General features: G+C 63.1%; 2 non-coding genes and 2 pseudogenes across 2 annotated transcripts; all 4 read right to left on the minus strand.

Moving 5' to 3' along the window:
- Positions 1-2,070: 2,070 nt before the first annotated feature.
- Positions 2,071-2,189, minus strand: LOC142866303 (uncharacterized; annotated as a pseudogene).
- Positions 2,190-5,981: 3,792 nt separating this feature from the next.
- Positions 5,982-6,100, minus strand: LOC142866304 (uncharacterized; annotated as a pseudogene).
- A 3,773-nt stretch (positions 6,101-9,873) lies between these two features.
- LOC142866245 (5S ribosomal RNA) lies at positions 9,874-9,992 on the minus strand. Its single transcript, XR_012916286.1, has one exon. It is a non-coding gene; the product is annotated as a 5S ribosomal RNA (ribosomal RNA).
- A 3,772-nt stretch (positions 9,993-13,764) lies between these two features.
- On the minus strand, positions 13,765-13,883 carry LOC142866246 (5S ribosomal RNA). The gene has a single exon (XR_012916287.1). It is a non-coding gene; the product is annotated as a 5S ribosomal RNA (ribosomal RNA).
- Positions 13,884-14,544: the final 661 nt, after the last annotated feature.

Below are 14,544 nucleotides of genomic sequence, written 5' to 3' on the forward strand. Positions count from 1 at the left end.
CTCCTCCAACCCCCCCCCCCCCGCCCAGCAGACCACGTTGTCCAGCCAGCCCCCGGGCCTCCCTGGGGTGCCCAGCACAAAAGTGCAGACACCCACCGGACCCTCAGTCTCAGTTTTCGGAGGTTTTTGCCACTCTAAGGACCCGCAGGCCAGCTGGGCCTTCGGGCAGGACAGAGAGCCCCGGAATCCGACGTGGAGAGCTGCGTGTACGTCCCCATCAGGAGGCGGTCCCCACCTCCGCGGCTCTCCCCTTGCGGGGAGCGGCAGCCCAGCCGGCAGCCGCAGGGCCTCAGGGAAGACACCAGGCTGGGCCCCCGCGGCACAGCGGGGGCACGTCCCCCGCACTCACGCGACTTAGGGACGGCTGCTGGAGACTGCTGCGGCCACCCTGCTGCCGGGTTTCTGGAGGGCTTCCTGGAAGCAGCATCCACACCAAGCCCTTGGAAGGCCCAGGCGACGGAGGAGCCGGTCAGGCAGGGGCCGAGGACGGTGAGAGGCCGGGCGGGAAGGAGCGTGTCAGGCAGGGGCAGAGGACGGTGACCGGCCGGGCGGGGAGGAGCCGGTCAGGCGGGGGCCCAGGACAGTGACGGGCCTGGCCGGGGAGGAGTGCGTCAGGCAGGGGCAGAGGAGACGGGCTGGGTAAGGGTTAGGGTTACAGTTAGGGCACAATTCACAATCCCAAAGACGTGGAAGCGACCCGAGTGCCCATCCATCCAGGAGTGCATCAATAAAATGTGGCGCGTGGACACCACGGAGTGCCATTCGGCTGTGAGGAGCAGCGGTGAGAGGGCGCCTCTCGTGTTCTCCTGGCCAGAGCTGGAACCCGTTCCAGTAAGCCAACTATCCCAAGAATGGACACACGAGCACCACGTGAGCGCGCTCACCAGCAAATTGGTACGAACGGATGGACGCCTAAGTGGACAGAGAGGAATCACCTTCATCGGGTGGGTGTCGGGCGGGCGGGTGGGGGGAGGGGAGGGGCATACACATCCATTAGGCATGGGGTGGGTGCGCACCGACTGGGGGATGGGCGCACTTGAAGCTCTGACCCGAGGGGGGAGGCTTGGAGAGGGCAAGGCACCCGACCTTAACATTGGTACCCCCACAATACGCTGGAACAACATGAGAGGTATATGAATAAGAACACAGGGGGGGCCGGGCGCGGTGGCTCACGCCTGTAATCCTAGCTCTCTGGGAGGCCGAGGCGGGCGGATTGCTCCAGGTCAGGAGTTCGAAACCAGCCTGAGCAAGAGCGAGACCCCGTCTCTACTAAAAATAGAAAGAAATTAATTGGCCAACTAATATATATAGAAAAACACAGCCGGGCGTGGTGGTGCATGCCTGTAGTCCCAACTACTCGGGAGGCTGAGGCAGCAGGATTGCTTGAGCCCGGAGATTGAGGTTGCTGTGAGCTAGGCTGACGCCATGGCACTCACTCTAGCCTGGGCAGCAAAACGAGACTCTGTCTCAAAAAAAAAAAAAAAAAAAGAACACAGGGGGGAGGGCGGCACGGGCAACACATGTCACCTGAATACTTGTACTCCCATCATCTGCTTGAAAAGAGAGAGAAAAGAAAATGCAATCCTAGAGGTAAGAGACACTTTTTAAAAATAATGAATCCGAAGAGAAAAGTAAAAGGAGGCCTGTGGAGCAGGTCTGGGTGTGACTCCGGATCCCCCAACATCAGGTGCCACCACCAAAGATTCCTGCGTGTAGCCCATAGAACCCCAAAAGCAACGGGACGAGTTCTGGTCACATACTCCCTCAAAATGACATCCTGGCCTTCTTCTGGAACTCCCTCCCCTCTCAGACTCTCAAGGTTTCCTCCAGCGTGTCGGTTCCCACAGAGCAGACCTTTGGTCTGAGACCTGACAGTCCAGAAGCCACGCATGCTGCCGCGTGGCGGCGGTGTCGCGGCTTGGGACAAGAGGAGGCCCCACGGTGCGGGCTGGGGCGCCAGGCACCGCGCGGGCGCTGAGGGTGGGGGTGACCCCCACCCCGGGCCGCCGCCGCGCTCCCAGAAAGGGGACAGAACAAGAGGCAAAAAAAAAAAAAAAAAAAAAAAGCAGCAGCCTGTGGCACCCGGTATTCCCAGGCAGTCTCCCATCCAAGTACTAACCAGGCCCGACCCTGCTTAGCTTCCGAGACCAGACGAGATCGGGGGCGTTCAGGGTGGTGTGGCCCTAGACGGCGGCGGAGGGCGCCCCTGCCCCGCTCGAGAAGCCGAGCCTCTCTGGGCTTCCCCGCCGCCGCCTCCCGCCCCAGGCCCCGCGCCGGGCGGGGCCGGGCCGGCCGGGTCCGGGGGGCTCCCAGGGACGGGGGTGATGGGCGGGGCGGGGCGGGGCGGGGCGGGGCGGGGTGGGGGGCTGTCTCTCTATACACACACACACACACACTCACACTCACTCACACTCACACAAGATGCGCCTCCACGGCTGGACTCGCCAAGGTGGAGCCCTCCCAGCCCCCCTCGTCTCCTCGCCCGGCCTCCTTCACCTACCCGCTGCCCACCCCCAGCGCGTCGCTGCCGCTGACTGCGCACGCGCGGGACGCTCGCCCTTTGACCCCAGCCAGGGGCCGCCCTCCCCCACAACCCCTTTCAGCTGCGCCCCCCCCTCGCCCTGTGGGTGGGCTGCCGCCTATTCCCCCGGGCCAGGGCTGGGGCACAGCCAGTGTATGGGGCGTCTCTCTCTGGGGATGTGTCCCATGGGTGGGGTGGGGTGGCGTGGTTTGGGGGGCGCTGAAGAAATCAGTCCCCTCCATCTCCTACCTCTGGAAAACGCCCAAGCCCGTGGAGAACTGCCGGCACCGCTTCGTGGGGGCCGGGACCCTCCTCCGTGTCCTCCTGTGGCCCAGTCCAAGGGGCCTGGGCCTGGCCGGGGCTGCTTTGGACCCCGACCACCCTGGCGTGTGGACTCGCTAAAAATCGGCCATTAGATATTGGATTCCAGCTTCCTGGAGGTCATTTCACTAATGAGTGCACCGGAAAGAGTTTCCTAATCCATCTGTGAGGGTGGCAACTGAAGGAGAATTTTAAAGCTGACAGAATAGGCGAGGGAAGGCATAGGAGATTTCCACACCCAGCAAGGAAGACTTTCCCGAAATGGAAGAAAGAAACGAGCAAACAGAGACACCGGTAGCCCGCCCGGAAAAGAGTCTGCCCCTGAGAGAAAGCACCCTGACCAGGTTCACCCGTGGGTGGGTGGCGAGCTAGCGGCATTCAGAAGAGCGAGGCCCGCAGTCTGTGCGGAAGACACCTGCACTCGGGTGTGTGTGGCGGCGCGATTCACAAGCAGCTCTAGATGTTAAACCAAGGAGAAGCCAGGGAGTTCCCAACGCCCCAGGTGTCCTCAGCCCACGACTGGCTGCTGTGGGAATGCGAAGCCCGGCTCCTTGTCTCAGAGCGGGGTTCCCAGGAGGATCAGGCTGAAGCTGGGACTTGGCCTCAAAGTGTCCCCTCGCATGGCCACCCCCTTCCCCTTCCTGCTCCTCTACTCCTGGTGCCCCTCCATCCAGGGGCCAGACCTTAAAGAGTCACCGCAAGAGAATCCTGGTCCCAAAGGAGCCTTCTGGGGGACCGGTGCTGAGAGAGGTTGTGGGCATGGCCCGCTGGGGCTCTGCCCGACCCAGGGCTGAGAGATGCCACCTCCCAGCTCTGGGTCCCTGCAGGAAGTGTTGGCAAGCACAGGGCCGGTCCTCCAAAGGCCCAGGTGCAGGGAGCCCAGGCCAAGCAGCCTGTGGAAGAAGCCACTTGCCGTGCCACCCCGGGAACAGGACTGCAGGCCCCGGCCCTTCCCACCTCCTCCTCCTCCTCCTCCTCCTCCCCCCCGCCCCGCCCCCACAGGGCACAGGGCTCAGAGACACCTCAGACTCTTGCTACCCAAAGTGCAAAGGGCATCAGTTGCTCCTCCAACCCCCCCCCCCCCCCCCCCGCCCAGCAGACCACGTTGTCCAGCCAGCCCCCGGGCCTCCCTGGGGTGCCCAGCACAAAAGTGCAGACACCCACCGGACCCTCAGTCTCAGTTTTCGGAGGTTTTTGCCACTCTAAGGACCCGCAGGCCAGCTGGGCCTTCGGGCAGGACAGAGAGCCCCGGAATCCGACGTGGAGAGCTGCGTGTACGTCCCCATCAGGAGGCGGTCCCCACCTCCGCGGCTCTCCCCTTGCGGGGAGCGGCAGCCCAGCCGGCAGCCGCAGGGCCTCAGGGAAGACACCAGGCTGGGCCCCCGCGGCACAGCGGGGGCACGTCCCCCGCACTCACGCGACTTAGGGACGGCTGCTGGAGACTGCTGCGGCCACCCTGCTGCCGGGTTTCTGGAGGGCTTCCTGGAAGCAGCATCCACACCAAGCCCTTGGAAGGCCCAGGCGACGGAGGAGCCGGTCAGGCAGGGGCCGAGGACGGTGAGAGGCCGGGCGGGAAGGAGCGTATCAGGCAGGGGCAGAGGACGGTGACTGGCCGGGCGGGGAGGAGCCGGTCAGGCGGGGGCCCAGGACAGTGACGGGCCTGGCCGGGGAGGAGTGCGTCAGGCAGGGGCAGAGGAGACGGGCTGGGTAAGGGTTAGGGTTACAGTTAGGGCACAATTCACAATCCCAAAGACGTGGAAGCGACCCGAGTGCCCATCCATCCAGGAGTGCATCAATAAAATGTGGCGTGTGGACACCACGGAGTGCCATTCGGCTGTGAGGAGCAGCGGTGAGAGGGCGCCTCTCGTGTTCTCCTGGCCAGAGCTGGAACCCGTTCCAGTAAGCCAAGTATCCCAAGAATGGACACACGAGCACCACGTGAGCGTGCTCACCAGCAAATTGGTACGAACGGATGGACGCCTAAGTGGACAGAGAGGAATCACCTTCATCGGGTGGGTGTCGGGCGGGCGGGTGGGGGGAGGGGAGGGGCATACACATCCATTAGGCATGGGGTGGGTGCGCACCGACTGGGGGATGGGCGCACTTGAAGCTCTGACCCGAGGGGGGAGGCTTGGAGAGGGCAAGGCACCCGACCTTAACATTGGTACCCCCACAATACGCTGGAACAACATGAGAGGTATATGAATAAGAACACAGGGGGGGCCGGGCGCGGTGGCTCACGCCTGTAATCCTAGCTCTCTGGGAGGCCGAGGCGGGCGGATTGCTCCAGGTCAGGAGTTCGAAACCAGCCTGAGCAAGAGCGAGACCCCGTCTCTACTAAAAATAGAAAGAAATTAATTGGCCAACTAATATATATAGAAAAACACAGCCGGGCGTGGTGGTGCATGCCTGTAGTCCCAACTACTCGGGAGGCTGAGGCAGCAGGATTGCTTGAGCCCGGAGATTGAGGTTGCTGTGAGCTAGGCTGACGCCATGGCACTCACTCTAGCCTGGGCAGCAAAACGAGACTCTGTCTCAAAAAAAAAAAAAAAAAAAAGAACACAGGGGGGAGGGCGGCACGGGCAACACATGTCACCTGAATACTTGTACTCCCATCATCTGCTTGAAAAGAGAGAGAAAAGAAAATGCAATCCTAGAGGTAAGAGACACTTTTTAAAAATAATGAATCCGAAGAGAAAAGTAAAAGGAGGCCTGTGGAGCAGGTCTGGGTGTGACTCCGGATCCCCCAACATCAGGTGCCACCACCAAAGATTCCTGCGTGTAGCCCATAGAACCCCAAAAGCAACGGGACGAGTTCTGGTCACATACTCCCTCAAAATGACATCCTGGCCTTCTTCTGGAACTCCCTCCCCTCTCAGACTCTCAAGGTTTCCTCCAGCGTGTCGGTTCCCACAGAGCAGACCTTTGGTCTGAGACCTGACAGTCCAGAAGCCACGCATGCTGCCGCGTGGCGGCGGTGTCGCGGCTTGGGACAAGAGGAGGCCCCACGGTGCGGGCTGGGGCGCCAGGCACCGCGCGGGCGCTGAGGGTGGGGGTGACCCCCATCCCGGGCCGCCGCCGCGCTCCCAGAAAGGGGACAGAACAAGAGGCAAAAAAAAAAAAAAAAAAAAAAAGCAGCAGCCTGTGGCACCCGGTATTCCCAGGCAGTCTCCCATCCAAGTACTAACCAGGCCCGACCCTGCTTAGCTTCCGAGACCAGACGAGATCGGGGGCGTTCAGGGTGGTGTGGCCCTAGACGGCGGCGGAGGGCGCCCCTGCCCCGCTCGAGAAGCCGAGCCTCTCTGGGCTTCCCCGCCGCCGCCTCCCGCCCCAGGCCCCGCGCCGGGCGGGGCCGGGCCGGCCGGGTCCGGGGGGCTCCCAGGGACGGGGGTGATGGGCGGGGCGGGGCGGGGCGGGGCGGGGTGGGGGGCTGTCTCTCTATACACACACACACACACACTCACACTCACTCACACTCACACAAGATGCGCCTCCACGGCTGGACTCGCCAAGGTGGAGCCCTCCCAGCCCCCCTCGTCTCCTCGCCCGGCCTCCTTCACCTACCCGCTGCCCACCCCCAGCGCGTCGCTGCCGCTGACTGCGCACGCGCGGGACGCTCGCCCTTTGACCCCAGCCAGGGGCCGCCCTCCCCCACAACCCCTTTCAGCTGCGCCCCCCCCTCGCCCTGTGGGTGGGCTGCCGCCTATTCCCCCGGGCCAGGGCTGGGGCACAGCCAGTGTATGGGGCGTCTCTCTCTGGGGATGTGTCCCATGGGTGGGGTGGGGTGGCGTGGTTTGGGGGGCGCTGAAGAAATCAGTCCCCTCCATCTCCTACCTCTGGAAAACGCCCAAGCCCGTGGAGAACTGCCGGCACCGCTTCGTGGGGGCCGGGACCCTCCTCCGTGTCCTCCTGTGGCCCAGTCCAAGGGGCCTGGGCCTGGCCGGGGCTGCTTTGGACCCCGACCACCCTGGCGTGTGGACTCGCTAAAAATCGGCCATTAGATATTGGATTCCAGCTTCCTGGAGGTCATTTCACTAATGAGTGCACCGGAAAGAGTTTCCTAATCCATCTGTGAGGGTGGCAACTGAAGGAGAATTTTAAAGCTGACAGAATAGGCGAGGGAAGGCATAGGAGATTTCCACACCCAGCAAGGAAGACTTTCCCGAAATGGAAGAAAGAAACGAGCAAACAGAGACACCGGTAGCCCGCCCGGAAAAGAGTCTGCCCCTGAGAGAAAGCACCCTGACCAGGTTCACCCGTGGGTGGGTGGCGAGCTAGCGGCATTCAGAAGAGCGAGGCCCGCAGTCTGTGCGGAAGACACCTGCACTCGGGTGTGTGTGGCGGCGCGATTCACAAGCAGCTCTAGATGTTAAACCAAGGAGAAGCCAGGGAGTTCCCAACGCCCCAGGTGTCCTCAGCCCACGACTGGCTGCTGTGGGAATGCGAAGCCCGGCTCCTTGTCTCAGAGCGGGGTTCCCAGGAGGATCAGGCTGAAGCTGGGACTTGGCCTCAAAGTGTCCCCTCGCATGGCCACCCCCTTCCCCTTCCTGCTCCTCTACTCCTGGTGCCCCTCCATCCAGGGGCCAGACCTTAAAGAGTCACCGCAAGAGAATCCTGGTCCCAAAGGAGCCTTCTGGGGGACCGGTGCTGAGAGAGGTTGTGGGCATGGCCCGCTGGGGCTCTGCCCGACCCAGGGCTGAGAGATGCCACCTCCCAGCTCTGGGTCCCTGCAGGAAGTGTTGGCAAGCACAGGGCCGGTCCTCCAAAGGCCCAGGTGCAGGGAGCCCAGGCCAAGCAGCCTGTGGAAGAAGCCACTTGCCGTGCCACCCCGGGAACAGGACTGCAGGCCCCGGCCCTTCCCACCTCCTCCTCCTCCTCCTCCTCCTCCCCCCCGCCCCGCCCCCACAGGGCACAGGGCTCAGAGACACCTCAGACTCTTGCTACCCAAAGTGCAAAGGGCATCAGTTGCTCCTCCAACCCCCCCCCCGCCCAGCAGACCACGTTGTCCAGTCAGCCCCCGGGCCTCCCTGGGGTGCCCAGCACAAAAGTGCAGACACCCACCGGACCCTCAGTCTCAGTTTTCGGAGGTTTTTGCCACTCTAAGGACCCGCAGGCCAGCTGGGCCTTCGGGCAGGACAGAGAGCCCCGGAATCCGACGTGGAGAGCTGCGTGTACGTCCCCATCAGGAGGCGGTCCCCACCTCCGCGGCTCTCCCCTTGCGGGGAGCGGCAGCCCAGCCGGCAGCCGCAGGGCCTCAGGGAAGACACCAGGCTGGGCCCCCGCGGCACAGCGGGGGCACGTCCCCCGCACTCACGCGACTTAGGGACGGCTGCTGGAGACTGCTGCGGCCACCCTGCTGCCGGGTTTCTGGAGGGCTTCCTGGAAGCAGCGTCCACACCAAGCCCTTGGAAGGCCCAGGCGGTGGAGGAGCCGGTCAGGCAGGGGCCGAGGACGGTGAGAGGCCGGGCGGGAAGGAGCGTGTCAGGCAGGGGCAGAGGACGGTGACCGGCCGGGCGGGGAGGAGCCGGTCAGGCGGGGGCCCAGGACAGTGACGGGCCTGGCCGGGGAGGAGTGCGTCAGGCAGGGGCAGAGGAGACGGGCTGGGTAAGGGTTAGGGTTACAGTTAGGGCACAATTCACAATCCCAAAGACGTGGAAGCGACCCGAGTGCCCATCCATCCAGGAGTGCATCAATAAAATGTGGCGCGTGGACACCACGGAGTGCCATTCGGCTGTGAGGAGCAGCGGTGAGAGGGCGCCTCTCGTGTTCTCCTGGCCAGAGCTGGAACCCGTTCCAGTAAGCCAAGTAGCCCAAGAATGGACACACGAGCACCACGTGAGCGCGCTCACCAGCAAATTGGTACGAACGGATGGACACCTAAGTGGACAGAGAGGAATCACCTTCATCGGGTGGGTGTCGGGCGGGTGGGGGGAGGGGAGGGGCATACACATCCATTAGGCATGGGGTGGGTGCGCACCGACTGGGGGATGGGCGCACTTGAAGCTCTGACCCGAGGGGGGAGGCTTGGAGAGGGCAAGGCACCCGACCTTAACATTGGTACCCCCACAATACGCTGGAACAACATGAGAGGTATATGAATAAGAACACAGGGGGGGCCGGGCGCGGTGGCTCACGCCTGTAATCCTAGCTCTCTGGGAGGCCGAGGCGGGCGGATTGCTCCAGGTCAGGAGTTCGAAACCAGCCTGAGCAAGAGCGAGACCCCGTCTCTACTAAAAATAGAAAGAAATTAATTGGCCAACTAATATATATAGAAAAACACAGCCGGGCGTGGTGGTGCATGCCTGTAGTCCCAACTACTCGGGAGGCTGAGGCAGCAGGATTGCTTGAGCCCGGAGATTGAGGTTGCTGTGAGCTAGGCTGACGCCATGGCACTCACTCTAGCCTGGGCAGCAAAACGAGACTCTGTCTCAAAAAAAAAAAAAAAAAAGAACACAGGGGGGAGGGCGGCACGGGCAACACATGTCACCTGAATACTTGTACTCCCATCATCTGCTTGAAAAGAGAGAGAAAAGAAAATGCAATCCTAGAGGTAAGAGACACTTTTTAAAAATAATGAATCCGAAGAGAAAAGTAAAAGGAGGCCTGTGGAGCAGGTCTGGGTGTGACTCCGGATCCCCCAACATCAGGTGCCACCACCAAAGATTCCTGCGTGTAGCCCATAGAACCCCAAAAGCAACGGGATGAGTTCTGGTCACATACTCCCTCAAAATGACATCCTGGCCTTCTTCTGGAACTCCCTCCCCTCTCAGACTCTCAAGGTTTCCTCCAGCGTGTCGGTTCCCACAGAGCAGACCTTTGGTCTGAGACCTGACAGTCCAGATGCCACGCATGCTGCCGCGTGGCGGCGGTGTCGCGGCTTGGGACAAGAGGAGGCCCCACGGTGCGGGCTGGGGCGCCAGGCACCGCGCGGGCGCTGAGGGTGGGGGTGACCCCCACCCCGGGCCGCCGCCGCGCTCCCAGAAAGGGGACAGAACAAGAGGCAAGAAAAAAAAAAAAAAAAAAAAAGGAGCAGCCTGTGGCACCCGGTATTCCCAGGCGGTCTCCCATCCAAGTACTAACCAGGCCCGACCCTGCTTAGCTTCCGAGACCAGACGAGATCGGGGGCGTTCAGGGTGGTGTGGCCCTAGACGGCGGCGGAGGGCGCCCCTGCCCCGCTCGAGAAGCCGAGCCTCTCTGGGCTTCCCCGCCGCCGCCTCCCGCCCCAGGCCCCGCGCCGGGCGGGGCCGGGCCGGCCGGGTCCCGCGGGCTCCCAGGGAGGGGGGTGATGGGCGGGGCGGGGCGGGGCGGGGCGGGGTGGGGGGCTGTCTCTCTATACACACACACACTCACACTCACTCACACTCACACAAGATGCGCCTCCACGGCTGGACTCGCCAAGGTGGAGCCCTCCCAGCCCCCCTCGTCTCCTCGCCCGGCCTCCTTCACCTACCCGCTGCCCACCCCCAGCGCGTCGCTGCCGCTGACTGCGCACGCGCGGGATGCTCGCCCTTTGACCCCAGCCAGGGGCCGCCCTCCCCCACAACCCCTTTCAGCTGCGCCCCCCCCTCGCCCTGTGGGTGGGCTGCCGCCTATTCCCCCGGGCCAGGGCTGGGGCACAGCCAGTGTATGGGGCGTCTCTCTCTGGGGATGTGTCCCATGGGTGGGGTGGGGTGGCGTGGTTTGGGGGGCGCTGAAGAAATCAGTCCCCTCCATCTCCTACCTCTGGAAAACGCCCAAGCCCGTGGAGAACTGCCGGCACCGCTTCGTGGGGGCCGGGACCCTCCTCCGTGTCCTCCTGTGGCCCAGTCCAAGGGGCCTGGGCCTGGCCGGGGCTGCTTTGGACCCCGACCACCCTGGCGTGTGGACTCGCTAAAAATCGGCCATTAGATATTGGATTCCAGCTTCCTGGAGGTCATTTCACTAATGAGTGCACCGGAAAGAGTTTCCTAATCCATCTGTGAGGGTGGCAACTGAAGGAGAATTTTAAAGCTGACAGAATAGGCGAGGGAAGGCATAGGAGATTTCCACACCCAGCAAGGAAGACTTTCCCGAAATGGAAGAAAGAAACGAGCAAACAGAGACACCGGTAGCCCGCCCGGAAAAGAGTCTGCCCCTGAGAGAAAGCACCCTGACCAGGTTCACCCGTGGGTGGGTGGCGAGCTAGCGGCATTCAGAAGAGCGAGGCCCGCAGTCTGTGCGGAAGACACCTGCACTCGGGTGTGTGTGGCGGCGCGATTCACAAGCAGCTCTAGATGTTAAACCAAGGAGAAGCCAGGGAGTTCCCAACGCCCCAGGTGTCCTCAGCCCACGACTGGCTGCTGTGGGAATGCGAAGCCCGGCTCCTTGTCTCAGAGCGGGGTTCCCAGGAGGATCAGGCTGAAGCTGGGACTTGGCCTCAAAGTGTCCCCTCGCATGGCCACCCCCTTCCCCTTCCTGCTCCTCTACTCCTGGTGCCCCTCCATCCAGGGGCCAGACCTTAAAGAGTCACCGCAAGAGAATCCTGGTCCCAAAGGAGCCTTCTGGGGGACCGGTGCTGAGAGAGGTTGTGGGCATGGCCCGCTGGGGCTCTGCCCGACCCAGGGCTGAGAGATGCCACCTCCCAGCTCTGGGTCCCTGCAGGAAGTGTTGGCAAGCACAGGGCCGGTCCTCCAAAGGCCCAGGTGCAGGGAGCCCAGGCCAAGCAGCCTGTGGAAGAAGCCACTTGCCGTGCCACCCCGGGAACAGGACTGCAGGCCCCGGCCCTTCCCACCTCCTCCTCCTCCTCCTCCTCCTCCCCCCCGCCCCGCCCCCACAGGGCACAGGGCTCAGAGACACCTCAGACTCTTGCTACCCAAAGTGCAAAGGGCATCAGTTGCTCCTCCAACCCCCCCCCCCGCCCAGCAGACCACGTTGTCCAGCCAGCCCCCGGGCCTCCCTGGGGTGCCCAGCACAAAAGTGCAGACACCCACCGGACCCTCAGTCTCAGTTTTCGGAGGTTTTTGCCACTCTAAGGACCCGCAGGCCAGCTGGGCCTTCGGGCAGGACAGAGAGCCCCGGAATCCGACGTGGAGAGCTGCGTGTACGTCCCCATCAGGAGGCGGTCCCCACCTCCGCGGCTCTCCCCTTGCGGGGAGCGGCAGCCCAGCCGGCAGCCGCAGGGCCTCAGGGAAGACACCAGGCTGGGCCCCCGCGGCACAGCGGGGGCACGTCCCCCGCACTCACGCGACTTAGGGACGGCTGCTGGAGACTGCTGCGGCCACCCTGCTGCCGGGTTTCTGGAGGGCTTCCTGGAAGCAGCATCCACACCAAGCCCTTGGAAGGCCCAGGCGACGGAGGAGCCGGTCAGGCAGGGGCCGAGGACGGTGAGAGGCCGGGCGGGAAGGAGCGTATCAGGCAGGGGCAGAGGACGGTGACCGGCCGGGCGGGGAGGAGCCGGTCAGGCGGGGGCCCAGGACAGTGACGGGCCTGGCCGGGGAGGAGTGCGTCAGGCAGGGGCAGAGGAGACGGGCTGGGTAAGGGTTAGGGTTACAGTTAGGGCACAATTCACAATCCCAAAGACGTGGAAGCGACCCGAGTGCCCATCCATCCAGGAGTGCATCAATAAAATGTGGCGCGTGGACACCACGGAGTGCCATTCGGCTGTGAGGAGCAGCGGTGAGAGGGCGCCTCTCGTGTTCTCCTGGCCAGAGCTGGAACCCGTTCCAGTAAGCCAAGTATCCCAAGAATGGACACACGAGCACCACGTGAGCGTGCTCACCAGCAAATTGGTACGAACGGATGGACGCCTAAGTGGACAGAGAGGAATCACCTTCATCGGGTGGGTGTCGGGCGGGCGGGTGGGGGGAGGGGAGGGGCATACACATCCATTAGGCATGGGGTGGGTGCGCACCGACTGGGGGATGGGCGCACTTGAAGCTCTGACCCGAGGGGGGAGGCTTGGAGAGGGCAAGGCACCCGACCTTAACATTGGTACCCCCACAATACGCTGGAACAACATGAGAGGTATATGAATAAGAACACAGGGGGGGCCGGGCGCGGTGGCTCACGCCTGTAATCCTAGCTCTCTGGGAGGCCGAGGCGGGCGGATTGCTCCAGGTCAGGAGTTCGAAACCAGCCTGAGCAAGAGCGAGACCCCGTCTCTACTAAAAATAGAAAGAAATTAATTGGCCAACTAATATATATAGAAAAACACAGCCGGGCGTGGTGGTGCATGCCTGTAGTCCCAACTACTCGGGAGGCTGAGGCAGCAGGATTGCTTGAGCCCGGAGATTGAGGTTGCTGTGAGCTAGGCTGACGCCATGGCACTCACTCTAGCCTGGGCAGCAAAACGAGACTCTGTCTCAAAAAAAAAAAAAAAAAAGAACACAGGGGGGAGGGCGGCACGGGCAACACATGTCACCTGAATACTTGTACTCCCATCATCTGCTTGAAAAGAGAGAGAAAAGAAAATGCAATCCTAGAGGTAAGAGACACTTTTTAAAAATAATGAATCCGAAGAGAAAAGTAAAAGGAGGCCTGTGGAGCAGGTCTGGGTGTGACTCCGGATCCCCCAACATCAGGTGCCACCACCAAAGATTCCTGCGTGTAGCCCATAGAACCCCAAAAGCAACGGGATGAGTTCTGGTCACATACTCCCTCAAAATGACATCCTGGCCTTCTTCTGGAACTCCCTCCCCTCTCAGACTCTCAAGGTTTCCTCCAGCGTGTCGGTTCCCACAGAGCAGACCTTTGGTCTGAGACCTGACAGTCCAGATGCCACGCATGCTGCCGCGTGGCGGCGGTGTCGCGGCTTGGGACAAGAGGAGGCCCCACGGTGCGGGCTGGGGCGCCAGGCACCGCGCGGGCGCTGAGGGTGGGGGTGACCCCCACCCCGGGCCGCCGCCGCGCTCCCAGAAAGGGGACAGAACAAGAGGCAAGAAAAAAAAAAAAAAAAAAAAAGGAGCAGCCTGTGGCACCCGGTATTCCCAGGCGGTCTCCCATCCAAGTACTAACCAGGCCCGACCCTGCTTAGCTTCCGAGACCAGACGAGATCGGGGGCGTTCAGGGTGGTGTGGCCCTAGACGGCGGCGGAGGGCGCCCCTGCCCCGCTCGAGAAGCCGAGCCTCTCTGGGCTTCCCCGCCGCCGCCTCCCGCCCCAGGCCCCGCGCCGGGCGGGGCCGGGCCGGCCGGGTCCCGCGGGCTCCCAGGGAGGGGGGTGATGGGCGGGGCGGGGCGGGGCGGGGCGGGGTGGGGGGCTGTCTCTCTATACACACACACACACACTCACACTCACTCACACTCACACAAGATGCGCCTCCACGGCTGGACTCGCCAAGGTGGAGCCCTCCCAGCCCCCCTCGTCTCCTCGCCCGGCCTCCTTCACCTACCCGCTGCCCACCCCCAGCGCGTCGCTGCCGCTGACTGCGCACGCGCGGGACGCTCGCCCTTTGACCCCAGCCAGGGGCCGCCCTCCCCCACAACCCCTTTCAGCTGCGCCCCCCCCTCGCCCTGTGGGTGGGCTGCCGCCTATTCCCCCGGGCCAGGGCTGGGGCACAGCCAGTGTATGGGGCGTCTCTCTCTGGGGATGTGTCCCATGGGTGGGGTGGGGTGGCGTGGTTTGGGGGGCGCTGAAGAAATCAGTCCCCTCCATCTCCTACCTCTGGAAAACGCCCAAGCCCGTGGAGAACTGCCGGCACCGCTTCGTGGGGGCCGGGACCCTCCTCCGTGTCCTCCTGTGGCCCAGT

The sequence above is a fragment of the Microcebus murinus genome, unplaced genomic scaffold (genome assembly GCF_040939455.1).
Source record: "Microcebus murinus isolate Inina unplaced genomic scaffold, M.murinus_Inina_mat1.0 scaf002_hap2_Mmur4.0, whole genome shotgun sequence".
Classification (NCBI taxonomy): domain Eukaryota; kingdom Metazoa; phylum Chordata; class Mammalia; order Primates; family Cheirogaleidae; genus Microcebus; species Microcebus murinus.